General features: G+C 47.8%; 1 protein-coding gene across 1 annotated transcript in view; it reads right to left on the minus strand.

Annotated features, from left to right (window-relative positions):
* scn5lab (sodium channel, voltage gated, type V-like, alpha b) overlaps positions 1–16,041 on the minus strand; it is a 583,358-nt gene that overhangs the window by 500,401 nt on the left and 66,916 nt on the right. The gene's annotated exons all lie outside the window — the stretch shown is intronic.

A 16,041-nucleotide genomic window follows, 5' to 3' on the forward strand; every position in this document is an offset into this window, starting at 1 on the left:
TAACCACTTCCTTTCTTTTCCTTTTTGTTGCAAAACAACAAATTTCACATCACACAAATCAGGGACAATAAATCTGAATCTGCTTCTCGCGGTTTTATAAACCATCAACCCTCCGCCTCCTTCACTTCACGGAAAACCATCTCAGTTATAGAGAACTACAGCACAGAAACAGGCCCTTCAGCCCATCTAGTCTGTGCCAAACCATTATTCTACCTAGTCCCATTTACCCATACCTAGTCTATAGCCTTCCATTCCACTCCCATTCATATAGCTATCCAAACTTCACTTAAATTTTCAAATCAAACGCACATCCAGCACTTCCACTGCAGCTCGTTCCACACTCTCACCGCCCTGTGTGTGAAGAAGTTTCCTTTAAAAATTTCACCTTTCACCATTATCCCATGACCTCTAGTTCTAGTCTCATCCAACCTCAGTCAAAAAAGCCTGCTTGCATATCATCTTGATCATTATGCACCATGTCGAATGACATGAGCAATCATGGTCTCTAAGACAATGAGTTTTCTTGGCTAATTTCGCGACAGAAATGGTTTGCCATTGCCATCTTATGGGTGGTGTCTTTACAAGATGGCTGACCCCAGCCATAATTAATACTCTTCACAAATTGTCTGTCTGGCGTCAGTAGTTAAGTAACCAGGACTTGAGATATGCACCAACTGCTCATACGACCATCCACCACCTGCTCCCATGGTTTCACATGACCCTAATCAGGGGCTAAGCAGATGTTACACCTTGCCCAAGGGTGACCTGCAGGCTAGTGGAGGAAAGGAGTGCCTTTCACCTCCTTTGGTAGTGTCATATCTCCACCCCAACACCCATATATGCTTGTATATACCCCCGATAATATCAAATCTCCCCTCATAGCACTACACTCTAGGGAATAAAGTTCTAACCTATTCAAACTTTCTTTATAAGTCAGGTCCTCAAGTCCCAGCAACATCCTTGTAAATTTTCTCTGCACCCTCTCTCAATCTTATTGATATCTTCCCTTTGGGTAGGTGACTGGTTTCTTAAGGTCGTTATAGCCAGAAGTGCTAATGGAGACAAGCTCCTACTACTTATTAAATGCTGTCAATTGTGTGCCTCTCAAATAGCTTTTTATCAATGAAGTCCAGCTCCTGGCCTTCACATGTGGAACTGTAAGCCCAGTGGAACTGTTTCATCTGACAGGAGGAGCAAAAGTGGGTTACTGGCACCTTGAAGCCAGTCGTTTTGGACAGATGGGGGCTCGTCAGCCAATGGTTAGCAGTTCAGCTAAGAGAAAGAGAAATTCAAACCTCAGCTGACTTGCAGCTACAGTATACCCATTCATGGGGAAGGTTTAGAGAGCAAACCCTGAGGAAAAATCCAGAGCACCACCCGGGTGTGGCATTCCATGCACCTAGCACCCTCAATGTAAAAAGACAACTACCTCTGATCCTCCAATCACATTAAAATTATGCCCCCTTCTATTAGCCGTTTCCACCCTGGGAAAAACTCTTTGACTGTCCATTTGATCTATGGCTCTCATCATCTTGTACCCCCCTATCAAGTCACCTCTCATCCTCCTTCACTTCAAATAGAAAAGCCCTCAGTCACTCAATCAGTCCTCACAAGACATGCCCTCTAATCCAAGCAGCATCCTGGTAAGTCTCCTCTACAACCTCCCCAAGGTGGTTGACAATGCAAATAAACAAGGAGGCTCAGATCCCAAATATAAATGATAAAATAATTCTCCTTTCTGCTGAACCTTTTCTGATCTGGAGGTGTAGTTAGCCTTCTGAAACATTTCTCTCTGCGTAACCATCATGCAACACAGCTGCTGAGTGTCAGCTATTGCTTTTCAAGTTCAGTGACCTTCACCTCACAGTGTCTCCATCACAAACTTGGTGAAACATTTCACGGATTAAAATTATTGCTATATTGAAAATGAAGTCTGTTAAAGATATTGCCATTGCTGATTTCATGGAGATCTTCCAGCACCTTAGCCCCAGTCTTGCCCTGATCTGTATAATGAGATTCCCCACAAACTTAAGCCTCAATGACTGAAGACTGAGGGGCAATTTGATAGAGAACAAAACGATGAGGGGTATAGATAGGGTAAATGCAAGCAGGCTTTTTCCACTGAGACTACAACTAGAATCAGGGGGGTAAAGGGTAAAAGGTGAAAGGTTTAAGGGGAACATGCTGTCAAACTACTTCAGGTGGTGAGAGTGTGGAACAAGCTGCCAGCAGAAGTGGTGGATGTGGGGTCGATTTTAAACATTTAGGAGAAAATTGGATAAGTACATGGATTGGAAGGGTATAGATGGTTATGGTCCAGGAGTAGGTCGATGGGACTAGGCAGAGTAATAGTTCAGCATGGACTAGATGGGCCAAAAGGCCTGTTTCTGTGCTGTAGTGCTCTTTGACTCTATGACTTTAGTAAGTGCAGAATAACAAGTCTAGTACTGCTGTCTAACGTTGTCATTCTACGATTCCTGTAATCTATACAGTGTTCATGATGGTAAGTGCTATCAAACCACAGTAAATTAGATACAGAATAATGGCTAATTGGAAATGATTGCAAGACTATATAATCTAATCGAAGTATTAAGATGATCTCATAAACCAATAAAGCAACACTCAAGTGATTAATAATAATCAAATACATGTGGGTAATTTAAAATCTTTCTTTGGTATTTCATATTGCATTGTAAATATGAAGTTCGAATTTTAGGGGAACTGGGGTTCAGAGATAAAGGGTAAAGTAGATGGTTCCACTGGAACCTTCACCCTGCTCCTTGTCCTCTTTGAAACTTTACCTTGCATAATGCCAGCAAACTATTGTCCTCACCACAGGAGATCCTGCAGACGCTGGCAATCTAGAGTAACACACACAACATGCTGGAGGCACTCGGCAAGTCAGGCAGCACCTACAGAGAACATCTTAGGAGACGATGTTTCAGGCTGAGACTCTTCAATGGGATTCTATAAAGGGTCCTGATGAAGAGTCTCGGCCCAAAACTTCAACTCTTTATTGTTCTCCATAGATGCTGTCTGACCTGCTGAGTTCCTCCAGCATTTTGCGTGTGTTAAGCTATTGTCCTCCATTTCCACACTCTTCCAGTAGATGAAAGCAGAAGGAACAGCACTCTGGCTTTTCACTGGGCACAATACAGCCCTCCAGGCTCAACAGTGGATCTGAAATTGCCATGGTAATTCAGATAGCAGAGGATAGCGGTAGGAGATTGCTTTTGCATTTAGAAGCCCATGTCTGTTAGGGTGCCTAGGAATTGGTGCCTGGATCCTTGATGTTTGTTATAAGATCAGAAAACATTGGAGCAGAATTAGGCCATTCAACCCATCTCATCTGCTCTCCCATTCAATTATGGCTACTAGATTTCATTTTCTGGTTAATGGTAACCCCTCAGGAAATTGATAGTGGGGAATTTAGTGATGGTAATATCATCGTCTGTCTGTGGCAGCATAACAACGAGATGATAGGCAGCAATGGACAATACCACAGGACATTCTTTGAAAGTAATTGGAGGAAAGTGCAGGGGGAGATGTCAGAGATAGCTTTTTTAAACTCAGAGAGCAGCAAGTGCATGGAGCACACTACCGGGAGTGGTGGTAGAGGCTGATAAAGTGGAAATGTCTTAGATAGGCATATGGATATGATAGAAAAATGGAGGGCTATGGTCTGGGTAGGAGGGAAGGGTTATGGAGTGGACTTACACAGGTCGGCACATCATTGTGGGCTGAAGGGCCTGTACTTTGCTGTAAAGAGTTTGAATGTAAATCTAGGTGGTGTGATTATTCAGTTTATAAACAACATGAACAATGGTGACACTGTTGGTAGTGCAGAAAGTGGTCTCACATGACGTGATTGAGTTTGTAAGATGGATAGAGGAATGGCATAGAATTTAGAGTCATACAGCTTTGAAGCAGACCCTTTGGCCCTACTGATGCATGCCAACCACGATTCTCATGCAAGCTAGTCACGTTTGCCCATGTTTGACCCTTATCCCTTGGAACCTTTCCTACCCATCCACCTGGAGGAACTCGGCAGGCCAGGCAGCGCCTATGGAGAGGAATAAACAGTCAACACTTCAGGTCAAGACCCTTCACTGGGACTCTTAGATGAGCAGTCCCAATTAAGGGTCCTGACCCAAATCAGCAGCTGTTTATTCCTCTCCGCAGATGTTGACTCACCTGCTAAGTTCCTCCAGCATTTTTATGAGTTGCTCTGAATTTCCAGCATCTGCAGAATCTCTTACCTATGTACCTATACAAATACCTTTTAACTGTCCTGATGAGTGCGAGATGGTGCATTTTAAGAGGACCCAAAAGGCTTGGATGTACACAATGAATGGTAGGATCAGAGGGAAGACTGAGGAACGTCCTTGTACACGTCCAAGAACCCTTAAAGATGGCAGAAAAGGTAGGTAAGGAATATAGGATACTGACTCTTGTTAGCTGGGAATAGAATATGAGCAGGAATTAATAGTACAACTTTATAAAACATTGGTTGAGATCACAGGCACAGAGAGTACTGCGTAGAGTTCTGGCCACCACACTGCAGAAAAGATGCAATTGAACTGGAGAAGGTGCAGAGGATTTTCACCAGCATGTTCATTCATGAGGATATTGTCTGGTTTTGGAGGTTTCAGTTATAAAAAGGGACAGTCAGTAAGGAACAAAATCTCACAGAAGACTGGGAAGGGGAAAATAATCGATCGGCACTGAACTTTAGAAGTGGTGACCGACTGTTGAGATAGTGGATGCACCAGCAAAACTTTTTCCCCCAAAATTCTGCAGATGATGAAACAGCACATGTGAGCTCACTATTTCAGAAAGGGGTGTGGTGTGGGTGTATGATCTTGTATACAGTGCCTATAAAAAGTATTCAACCCCCTTGGAAGTTGTAATGTTTTATAGTTTTACCACATTGAATCACAGTGGATTTAATTTGGCCTTTTTGAACATCGATCAGCAGAAAAGACTCTTTCGTGTCGAAGTGAAAACAAGTTTCTATAAATTGGTCGAAATTTATTACAATTATTAAACATGAAATAATTGATTGCATAATTACTCACCCCCTTCAAGTCGGTATTTAGTAGATGCACCTTTCGCAGCAATTACAGCCTTGAGTCTGTGTGGATAGGTCTCTATCAGCTTTGCACATCCGGACACTGCAATTTTTCCCCATTCTTCTTTACAAAACTGCTCTAGCTGTCAGATTGCATGGGGATCATGAGTGAACAGCCCTTTCAAGTCCAGCCACAAATTCTCAATTTAATTGAGGTCTGGACTCTGAATTGGCCATTCCAGGACATTAACTTTGTTGTTTTTAAGCCATTCCCGTGTAGCTTTGGTTTTATGCTTGGGGTCATTTGCCAGAAAACAAATTTTCTCCCAAGTTGCAGTTCTCTTTCAGACTGCATCAGGTTTTCCTCTAGGATTTCCCTGTATTTTGCTGCATTCATTTTACCCTCCACCTTCACAAGCCTTCCATGGCCAGCTGCAGTGAAGCATCCCCACAGCATGATGCAGCCACCACCATGCTTCACGGTAGTGATGGTGTGTTTTTGATGACATGCAGTGTTTGCCTTACACCGTACACAGTGTTTAGTCTAACTGCCAAAAAGCTCAATTTTGGTTTCATCAGACCATAAAACCTTCTTCCAGCTGACTTCAGGTTCTCCCACATGCCTTCTGGCAAACTCTAGCTGAGATTTCATGAGATTTTTTCCAACAGTGGCTTTCTCTTTGTCATTCTCCCATAAAGCTGTGACTGGTAAAACACCAGGGCAGTATGCACAATCTCTCCCATCTCAGCCACCGAAGTTTGTTTCTCCTCCAGAGTTGTCATAGCTCTCTTGGTGGCCTCCCTCACTAATCCCCCTCTTGCACAGTCACTAAGTTTTTGAGGATGGCCTGCTCAGGGCAGATTTACAGCTGTGCCATATTCTTTCCATTTCTTGATGATTGACTGAACTGTACTCCAAGGGATATTCAGTGACTTGGAAATTTTCTTGTATCCATCTCCTAACTTGTGCTTTTCAATAACCTTTTCACAGAGTTGCTTGGAGTGTTCTTGGATTTGTCTCATGGTGTAGTTTTTGCCGGGATACTGACTCTCCAGCAGTTGGACCTTCCAGACACAGGTGTATCGTTACCACAATCAACTGAAACACCTGACTGCACACAGGTGATCTCCATTTAACTAATTATGTAACTTCTAAAACCAATTGGCCACACCAGGATGATTTGGTGTGTATTATTAAAGGAGGTGAATACTTATGCAATCAATTATTTTGTGTTTTATATTTGTATTTAATCTCTATCACTTTATAGAGATCTGTTTTCACTTTGGCATGAAGGAGTCTTTTTCTGTAGATATGTGTCAAAAAAAAAACCAAATTAAATCCACTGTGATTTACCTTGAGATTCATTTTCTTGCAGGCTTTTACAGGAAAATAAAGAAGTAAAAGGGAACTTATGAAAAACTTCACGTAAACTAAGACTGACACACAACCAATGTGCTAAAGAAGACAAATTGTACAAATAATGTTTTAAAAAAGGTCAATAAATAATCCAGAGAACATGAGTTGTAGAATCCAGGTATTGCTTTGAGGTGAAATATGGAGAGAATCTTGGAAGTGTCCAGTAGATTAGACAGAGTGAGAAAGCCACCTTCCGTCCCAACGAGGCCTCACTGCCCAATTACACCCACGTGAGCAATTAACCTACTATCTCGCAAGTCTTCGGACTGTGGGAAGAAACTGGAGCACCCAGAGGAAATCCGCTGGCCACAGGAAGAGCTTACAAACTCCTTACAGGCAGTTGCGGGAATTGAACCCACATCACTGGCTCCGTAATAGCGTTACACTAACTGCTACACTATCGTGCTTCCACCAAAACTGCAGATGCTTCCATTTATTTCCACAAATTAAAATTCTGAGGTTGATTCCTATTTTCTGGGTGATTGGAGCGGACTTGTGAATTATTATTCCAGAAATAAACCAATGCCAGTATCACTGGAGTTAACCTGTCGTTTATAAGATTGCAATTAGGAGCAGCCCTGGAGATACCAATTTCTACAGAATCCTGAAATGTAATTAGTTACCAAGGAACTTGTGTGGTAACACGAGTGTGGGGCTGCTGTAAAATGTATTCGCAGTAGATGCTTTATATGGTACCTCCCACACTGAATAAGGTGGCCACTGTGTGTACGTTCATGATCTTCTACATCCACTTAAAAGCTCTTCTGCATGTTACTGTTGTAACGTGTTCATTTGAGTTACTGTCACCTTCTTATCAGTTTGAACCAGTCTGTCCATTCTCCCGTAACCGTTCTCATTTATAAGGTATTTTCATCCACAGAACTGCCACTCACTGGATTTCTTTTTTGTTTCTCACACCATTCTCTGTAAACTCTAGGGATTGTTGTGCATGAAAATTGCAGATGATGAGCAGTTTCTGAGATACTCAGACCACCCCATCTGGCACCAACAATCAATCTACAATCAAAGTCTTTAAATCACATTTCTTCCCCATTCTGATGTTTGGTCTGAACAAAAACCGAACCTCTTGACCGTGTCTGCATGCTTTTATGCATCGAGTGGCTGATTAGACATTTGTATTAAGGAGCAGGTGTAAAGTGTCCACTGAGTGAGTGTAGGTAGCAGCAATGCCTGGGCAGCATGGTAGCATAGTGGTTAGCGTCACACTTTAAACACCAGCGATCAGATGGCCTGGGTTCGATTCCTGCCACTGTCTGTAAGGAGTTCGTAGCTGTCCCTGTGATTATGTGGGTTTCCTCTGGGTGCTCCAGTTTACTCCCACGTTCCAAAAGACACGGGTTAGGGTTAGAAAGCTGTTCATTCATTGCGGACTGCCCAAAGCACATCCATTGGCCACGTTTTTTTAAACAAATGATGCACTTCATTGTGTATTTTGATGTTTCGATGTACATGTGACAAATAAAAAATGTTAATCTAATCATTTCAGAATTAGCAGGTTTAATTATTATCTATCCATTTACTTATTGAGATACAGTGTGGAACAGGCCCTTCCGGCCCTTCAAGCTGCGATGTCCAACAAGCTCCCAGTTTAACCCTAGCCTAATTGCAGGACAATTTACAATGACCAATTAACTTAGCAACTGCTATGTGGGGAGAGATCAGGACACCCGGAGGAAACCCATTCAGTGACGGGAGAATATGCAAATTCCTTAGAGGCAGAAGCGGGAATTGAACCCGGATCGCCTGCGCTATAAAGTGTTGTGCTAACCACTGCACTATTGTGCCACCCCAAATATCAATGGCAATTAATGAGAAATCTGCTGTTTTGCGGCAGCAGTACATTGCAATACATAATAATAAAAAACTATAAATTACATTTATATATATTTAAAAAGTTAAATAACTAAGACAAAAAGAAGGAAAAAAGTAGTGAGGTAGTGTTCATGGGTTCAATGCCCATTCAGAAGTCAGACGGCAGAGAGAAGAAAGCGGTTCCTGAACCGTTGAGTGTGTGCCTTCAGGCTCCTGTACCTCCTCCCTGATGGTAGCAATGAGAAGAGGGCCTGTCCTGGGTGATGGGGTCCTTAAGAATGGATGCCTCATTTTTGAGGCATCGCTCCCTGAAGATGTCCTGGATGTTGAGGAGGCTGGTGCCCAGGATGGAGCTGGCTGAGTTTTACAACTTTCTGCAGCTTTTTATGATCCTGTGCAGCGGCTCAGCTCCTCCCCCATACCAATCGGTGATGCAGCCAGTCAGAATGCTCTCCACGATACATCTATAGCAATCTGTGATTGTCTTTGATGACGTATCAAATCTCCTCAAACTCCTAATGAAATGTAGCCACTGTCAGGCATTCTCTGTAGCTGCATTGGTATGTTGGACCCAGGATAGATCCTCACCAATGTTGACATCCAAGAACACAAAATTGCTCACTGTCTCTACTTCTGATCCCTCAGTGGAGACTGGTGAGTGTTCCCTTCACTTACCCATTCGGAAGACCTCAATCACGGTAGTGGGGGATTGTTTCTCTGAGTGGAGGCCTGTGACTAGTGGTGTGCCACAGGGATCAGTGCTGGGTCCATTGTTATTTGTCATCTGTATCAATGATCTGGATGATAATGTGGTAAATTGTATCAGCAAATTTGCTGATGATACAAAGACAGGAGGTGTAGTGGACAGTGAGGAAGGTTTACAAAGCTTGCAGAGGGATTTGGACCAGCTGGAAAAATGGGCTGACAAATGGCAGATGGAGTTTAATGCAGACAAGTGTGAGGCATTGCACTTTGGAAGGACAAACCAAGGTAGAACATACAAGGGAAATGGTAGGGTACTGAGGAGTGCAGTAGAACAGAGGGATCTGGGAATACAGATGCATAATTCCCTAAAAGTGACATCACAGGTAGATAGGGTCATAAAGAGAGCTTTTGATACATTGGCCTTTATAAATCAAAGTATTGAGTGTAAGAGTTGGAATGTTATGGTGAGGTTGTATCAGACATTGGTGAGGCATACAGGCGGAACCCGAATTGAACCCCGACGTCCCGAGCTGCCAACTGCTACATTAATGGGGATGCGGGGAGAATAAAATAATACTCCTGTATGACCAGCGTAGAACATGGAACAGTACGGCACAGAAACAGGCCCTTCAGTCCACAGTGCTGTGCTGAACTATTTAAACCTATAACCAGGTTTAACTAAACTAACCTTTTCTGTCTCTATCCCTCCATTCTCTGCACCTTCATGCAATTATAAAGGAGCCTTTTGAACACTGCTGTTGTATTTGTCTTCACTACCACCCCAAGCAACGCATTCCACCCACCCAGCAACCTCTCCCTGCAAAATACTTGCCTCTTTAAGATTACTCCCCTCTCACCTTCAACAAATGGCCTCTAGTTTTAGACATTTCAGCTCTGCGACAAAAAGATACCAGTGATCTATCTACTCAGTCTGTGCCTCTCGCAATCTTATAAACTTCCATCGGGATGGGTCAGCATGGACCGGGTGGGCCAAAGGGCCCGTTTCTGTTCTGTGTGTCTGTACGCTGTTGGATCACACTGTAACAGAGCGGCCAGCATAACGCTCTACAGTGCAAGTTGTCATTGTAGGTCACAGTGCCCCGAACGGAAAGTCCTACAAAAAGTAGGATTTTTGCGAAAAGTGAATGGCCCTCACTATCACGGGTAAAGCCCTCACCACCGTTGAGCACATCTACATGAAACACTGTTGCAGGAAAGCAGCGTCCATCATCGGGGACCCCCACCACCCAGGCCATGCTCTCCTCTCTCTGCTGCTGTCAGGAAGGAGGTACAGGAGCCTCAGGACCCTCACCTCCAGGTTCAGGAACAGATATTACCCCTCAAACATCAGGCTCTTATCCCTCAACCAAAGGGGGTAACTTCACTTACCCCATCATTAGAATGTTCCTACAACCCAAGGACTCACTTTCAAGAACTCTTCATCTCACGTTCTCAAATATTTATTGTTTATTTTTTATTATTATTTCTTCCTTTGTGTATTTGCTCAGCTTGTTGTCTTTTGCACACTGGTTCAACACCCTGTTTGCTTATTTCATTGATAATTATTCTATAGATTTATTGAGTATGCCCACAAGAAAATGAATCTCAGGGTCGTATGTGGTGATATATATGCACTGGATAATGCATTCGCTTTGAAATTTGTAAAATCAGGGTTCAAGTGCTGCTGCTGTCTGTAACAGGTTTGTACGTTCTCCCTGTGACTGTGTGGGTTTCCTCTGGGTGCTCTGGTTTCCTCCCACATACCAAAGACGTACAGGTCAGGGTTAGTGAGCGGTGGGCATGCCATGTTGGCAACAGGACCTTGGAATGCTCCCAGAACACCTCACACTGTATTGGTCATTGACGCAAACCATGCATTTCACTGTGACACAAAGCTAATTTAATCTTTGAGCATGAGATCCCCTTTCCAATTACACTATCCAAAAGGCACTTTTGCAATACAGATATCAGACTCCCGAGTAATAGGTGCAATTACCACTGAGCAAGCGCATTTCGGAATCTCCTAACTTTTCTCTTGACCTTGTCAGCCAGTCACTGAGTATGGAGACATGTGCCCTGGAAACCGGCCCTTCGAGCTCACACCACAAACCATCGGCTGCTCACCGTACCATAATCCTACTTTACCCTGGATCCCTGCTACCGCAAATCAGGGGCTTCACTCGCTGCATCTCTGTGCTAGCTGAGTTCTCTCACTGGGGAGAATTAGCCGCAGTGTGTCAGTGAAACTACAGCACAGATACAGACCCTTTGGCGCATCTAGTCCATGCTGAAATGTTATTCTGCCTAGTCCCATTGAACTACCCCTGGACCATAGCCCTCCATACTTTTCCCATCCAAGTACCTATCCAAACTTCTCTTAAATGATGCAATCCACCTTTTCCGCTGGCAGCTCGTTCCACACTCTCACCACCCCCTGAGTGAAGAAGCCTTTGCTGTCTCTCGATATGTGGTTTGATGATACGCTGCCAGTACACTGCCGAGGGGCCGAACAAACTGAAGACTATTTTTCTGAATGCTAGAGGGCAGAAAATCAACGATTCTCTGATGCACCATCAATAACTCTCTCTGAGACGTAAAAGCGAGATATCGGCTTTTATTGACTGGAAGAAGGAACGAGCAGTGAGTGACCACCATACTGCATCCTGGAGACTGAGAGGCCGGGCTCAGACCTCCATCACCTTTATACCGGGGTCTGTGGGAGGAGCCACAGGAGCAGTCATCAGGGGGTCAGTGGGAGGAGCCACAGGAGCAGTCAGCAGGGGGTCAGTGGGAGGAGCCACAGGAGCAGTCAGCAGGGGGTCAGTGGGAGGAGCCACAGGAGCAGTCAGCAGGGGTCAGTGGGAGGAGCCACAGGAGCAGTCAGCAGGGGTCTGTGGGAGGAGTCACAGGAGCAGTCAGCAGGGGGTCTGTGGGAGGAGCCACAGGAGCAGTCAGCAGGGGTCTGTGGGAGGAGCCACAGGAGCAGTCAGCAGGGGGTCAGTGGGAGGAGCCACAGGAGCAGTCAGCAGGGGTCTGTGGGAGGAGTCACAGGAGCAGTCAGCAGGGGGTCTGTGGGAGGAGCCACAGGAGCAGTCAGCAGGGGTCTGTGGGAGGAGCCACAGGAGCAGTCAGCAGGGGGTCAGTGGGAGGAGCCACAGGAGCAGTCAGCAGGGGGTCAGTGGGAGGAGCCACAGGAGCAGTCAGCAGGGGTCAGTGGGAGGAGTCACAGGAGCAGTCAGCAGGGGGTCTGTGGGAGGAGTCACAGGAGCAGTCAGTGGGGGTCTGTGGGAGGAGCCACAGGAGCAGTCAGCAGGGGGTCTGTGGGAGGAGCCACAGGAGCAGTCAGCAGGGGTCTGTGGGAGGAGTCACAGGAGCAGTCAGCAGGGGGTCTGTGGGAGGGGCCACAGGAGCAGTCAGCAGGGGGTCAGTGGGAGGAGCCACAGGAGCAGTCAGCGGGGGGGGTCTGTGGGAGGAGCCACAGGAGCAGTCAGCAGGGGTCTGTGGGAGGAGCCACAGGAGCAGTCAGCGGGGGGGGTCTGTGGGAGGAGCCACAGGAGCAGTCAGCAGGGGTCTGTGGGAGGAGCCACAGGAGCAGTCAGCGGGGGGGGTCTGTGGGAGGAGCCACAGGAGCAGTCAGCAGGGGGTCAGTGGGAGGAGCCACAGGAGCAGTCAGCAGGGGGTCAGTGGGAGGAGCCACAGGAGCAGTCAGCAGGGGTCAGTGGGAGGAGTCACAGGAGCAGTCAGCAGGGGGTCTGTGGGAGGAGTCACAGGAGCAGTCAGCAGGGGGTCTGTGGGAGGAGCCACAGGAGCAGTCAGTGGGGGTCTGTGGGAGGAGCCACAGGAGCAGTCAGCAGGGGGTCTGTGGGAGGAGCCACAGGAGCAGTCAGCAGGGGTCTGTGGGAGGAGTCACAGGAGCAGTCAGCAGGGGGTCTGTGGGAGGGGCCACAGGAGCAGTCAGCAGGGGGTCAGTGGGAGGAGTCAGCAGGGGTCTGTGGGAGGAGCCACAGGAGCAGTCAGCAGGGGTCTGTGGGAGGAGTCACAGGAGCAGTCAGCAGGGGTCAGTGGGAGGAGCCACAGGAGCTGTCAGCAGGGGGTCAGTGGGAGGAGCCACAGGAGCTGTCAGCAGGGGGTCTGTGGGAGGAGCCACAGGATCAGTCAGCAGGGGTCTGTGGGAGGAGCCACAGGATCAGTCAGCAGGGGTCTGTGGGAGGAGCCACAGGATCAGTCAGCAGGGGTCTGTGGGAGGAGCCACAGGAGCTGTCAGCGGGGGTCTGTGGGAGGAGCCACAGGAGCAGTCAGCAGGGGGTCAGTGGGAGGAGCCACAGGATCAGTCAGCAGGGGTCTGTGGGAGGAGCCACAGGATCAGTCAGCAGGGGTCTGTGGGAGGAGCCACAGGATCAGTCAGCAGGGGTCTGTGGGAGGAGCCACAGGATCAGTCAGCAGGGGTCTGTGGGAGGAGCCACAGGAGCAGTCAGCAGGGGTCTGTGGGAGGAGCCACAGGATCAGTCAGCAGGGGTCTGTGGGAGGAGCCACAGGAGCTGTCAGCGGGGGTCTGTGGGAGGAGTCACAGGAGCAGTCAGCAGGGGTCAGTGGGAGGAGCCACAGGAGCAGTCAGCAGGGGTCTGTGGGAGGAGCCACAGGAGCTGTCAGCAGGGGTCTGTGGGAGGAGTCACAGGAGCAGTCAGCAGGGGGTCAGTGGGAGGAGCCACAGGAGCAGTCAGCAGGGGGTCAGTGGGAGGAGCCACAGGAGCAGTCAGCAGGGGGTCTGTGGGAGGGGCCACAGGAGCAGTCAGCAGGGGGTCAGTGGGAGGAGTCACAGGAGCAGTCAGCAGGGGGTCAGTGGGAGGAGCCACAGGAGCAGTCAGCAGGGGGTCTGTGGGAGGAGCCACAGGAGCAGTCAGCAGGGGTCAGTGGGAGGAGTCACAGGAGCAGTCAGCAGGGGGTCAGTGGGAGGAGCCACAGGAGCAGTCAGCAGGGGGTCTGTGGGAGGGGCCACAGGAGCAGTCAGCAGGGGGTCAGTGGGAGGAGTCACAGGAGCAGTCAGCAGGGGGTCAGTGGGAGGAGCCACAGGAGCAGTCAGCAGGGGTCAGTGGGAGGAGTCACAGGAGCAGTCAGCAGGGGGTCAGTGGGAGGAGTCACAGGAGCAGTCAGCAGGGGGTCTGTGGGAGGAGCCACAGGAGCTGTCAGCAGGGGTCTGTGGGAGGAGCCACAGGAGCAGTCAGCGGGGGGGGTCTGTGGGAGGAGCCACAGGAGCAGTCAGCAGGGGGTCAGTGGGAGGAGTCACAGGAGCAGTCAGCAGGGGTCAGTGGGAGGAGCCACAGGAGCAGTCAGCAGGGTCTGTGGGAGGAGCCACAGGAGCAGTCAGCGGGGGTCTGTGGGAGGAGCCACAGGAGCAGTCAGCGGGGGGTCTGTGGGAGGAGTCACAGGAGCAGTCAGCAGGGGGTCAGTGGGAGGAGCCACAGGAGCAGTCAGCAGGGGTCAGTGGGAGGAGCCACAGGAGCAGTCAGCAGGGGTCAGTGGGAGGAGCCACAGGAGCAGTCAGCAGGGGTCAGTGGGAGGAGCCACAGGAGCTATCAGCAGGGGGAGGAGCCACAGGAGCAGTCAGCAGGGGTCTGTGGGAGGAGCCACAGGAGCAGTCAGCAGGGGTCAGTGGGAGGAGCCACAGGAGCAGTCAGCAGGGGTCAGTGGGAGGAGCCACAGGAGCTATCAGCAGGGGGAGGAGCCACAGGAGCAGTCAGCAGGGGTCTGTGGGAGGAGCCACAGGAGCAGTCAGCAGGGGGCGCGTCCAGACAGGTATACGTAGTTCACCACATTCTCATTAAGATACAAGCTGCTGACAGGATGTGGCCCAATGACATGGGCAAGTAATAAACGAGCTTTTACTTTACTTTGAGCTTCATGATTTTGTACTGGTAATGCAAGTGAACGAGGGGAATGGACAATTGAGGAAAATTAAGTTAAGCAGAGTAAAATGAATCTGTGCGGTGAGAACAGCAGCCAGAAGTGAGATCTCAGCGAGTGTTTGAAACATACAACTGTGGAGAGATACTTCGGCCCACGATGTTGTGCTCTCCTTTTAACGTACTCTAAGATCAATCTTCTATCGTGATCTATTTTCGATCATCCGTGTCCCTAATGTATCTGCCTCTACCACCACCCCTGGCAGGGTGTTCCACACACCCACATCTCTCTGTGTGAAGAACTTTCGTCCAATCACCTTAAAATTAGGTTCCCTGGTATTAGTCATTTCCATTGTGAGAAAGTCTCTGGCGATCCACTCTCTTATCATATTGTACACCTCTATCAAATCTCCTCTCATTATTTAATTCAACTTCATGAGATACATACTTACTGTAATTTACAGTTTTTATGTACTGCTGCCACATAACAACAAATTTCACGATGTATATTGGTAATATTACTGATTCTGATTCTCGTTTGTTTACCAGAGAATGTTTTACTTCTCAAGTGAACATTGAACACATTGCGTTATTTTTCAAAAACCTATTCAGGTTTAGATTAATTTGGATATCACCTGCACAGTGAAATGCCTTGTTGGCATCAACAACCAACACAACCCAAGTATATGCCAGGGGCAGCGTGCCAGTGTCACCATACCATCCGGCAGCCACATAGCATGCTTGGCAGAACAAGGCAGGGTAGCACAGTGGTTAGCACAAGGCTTTACACTACCAGGAACCCGGGTCCAATAACCCACTGCTGTCTGTACGTTCTCCCCAATTTCCTCCAGATGCTCTGGTTTCCTCCTGCAGTCCAAAGACATACTGGTTGGTAGGTTAATTGGTCATTGTAAATTGTCCCATGATTAAGCTAGGGTTAGATGGATGGTGGGTGGTACAGCTTCAAGGGCCTGTTCCATGCTTTATCGCAATCAATAAATACACATACATCAACAAATGCAGCAACAGCAAAACAAGTTCCTTTCCTGCCCCTCACCCACTCACATACATGGACAACCCTCCAAACTCAGGACGAACCTCCAGGGCTCTGGGCC

This window comes from Hemitrygon akajei, chromosome 8 (assembly GCF_048418815.1).
Source record: "Hemitrygon akajei chromosome 8, sHemAka1.3, whole genome shotgun sequence".
Taxonomy (NCBI): Eukaryota; Metazoa; Chordata; class Chondrichthyes; order Myliobatiformes; family Dasyatidae; genus Hemitrygon; species Hemitrygon akajei.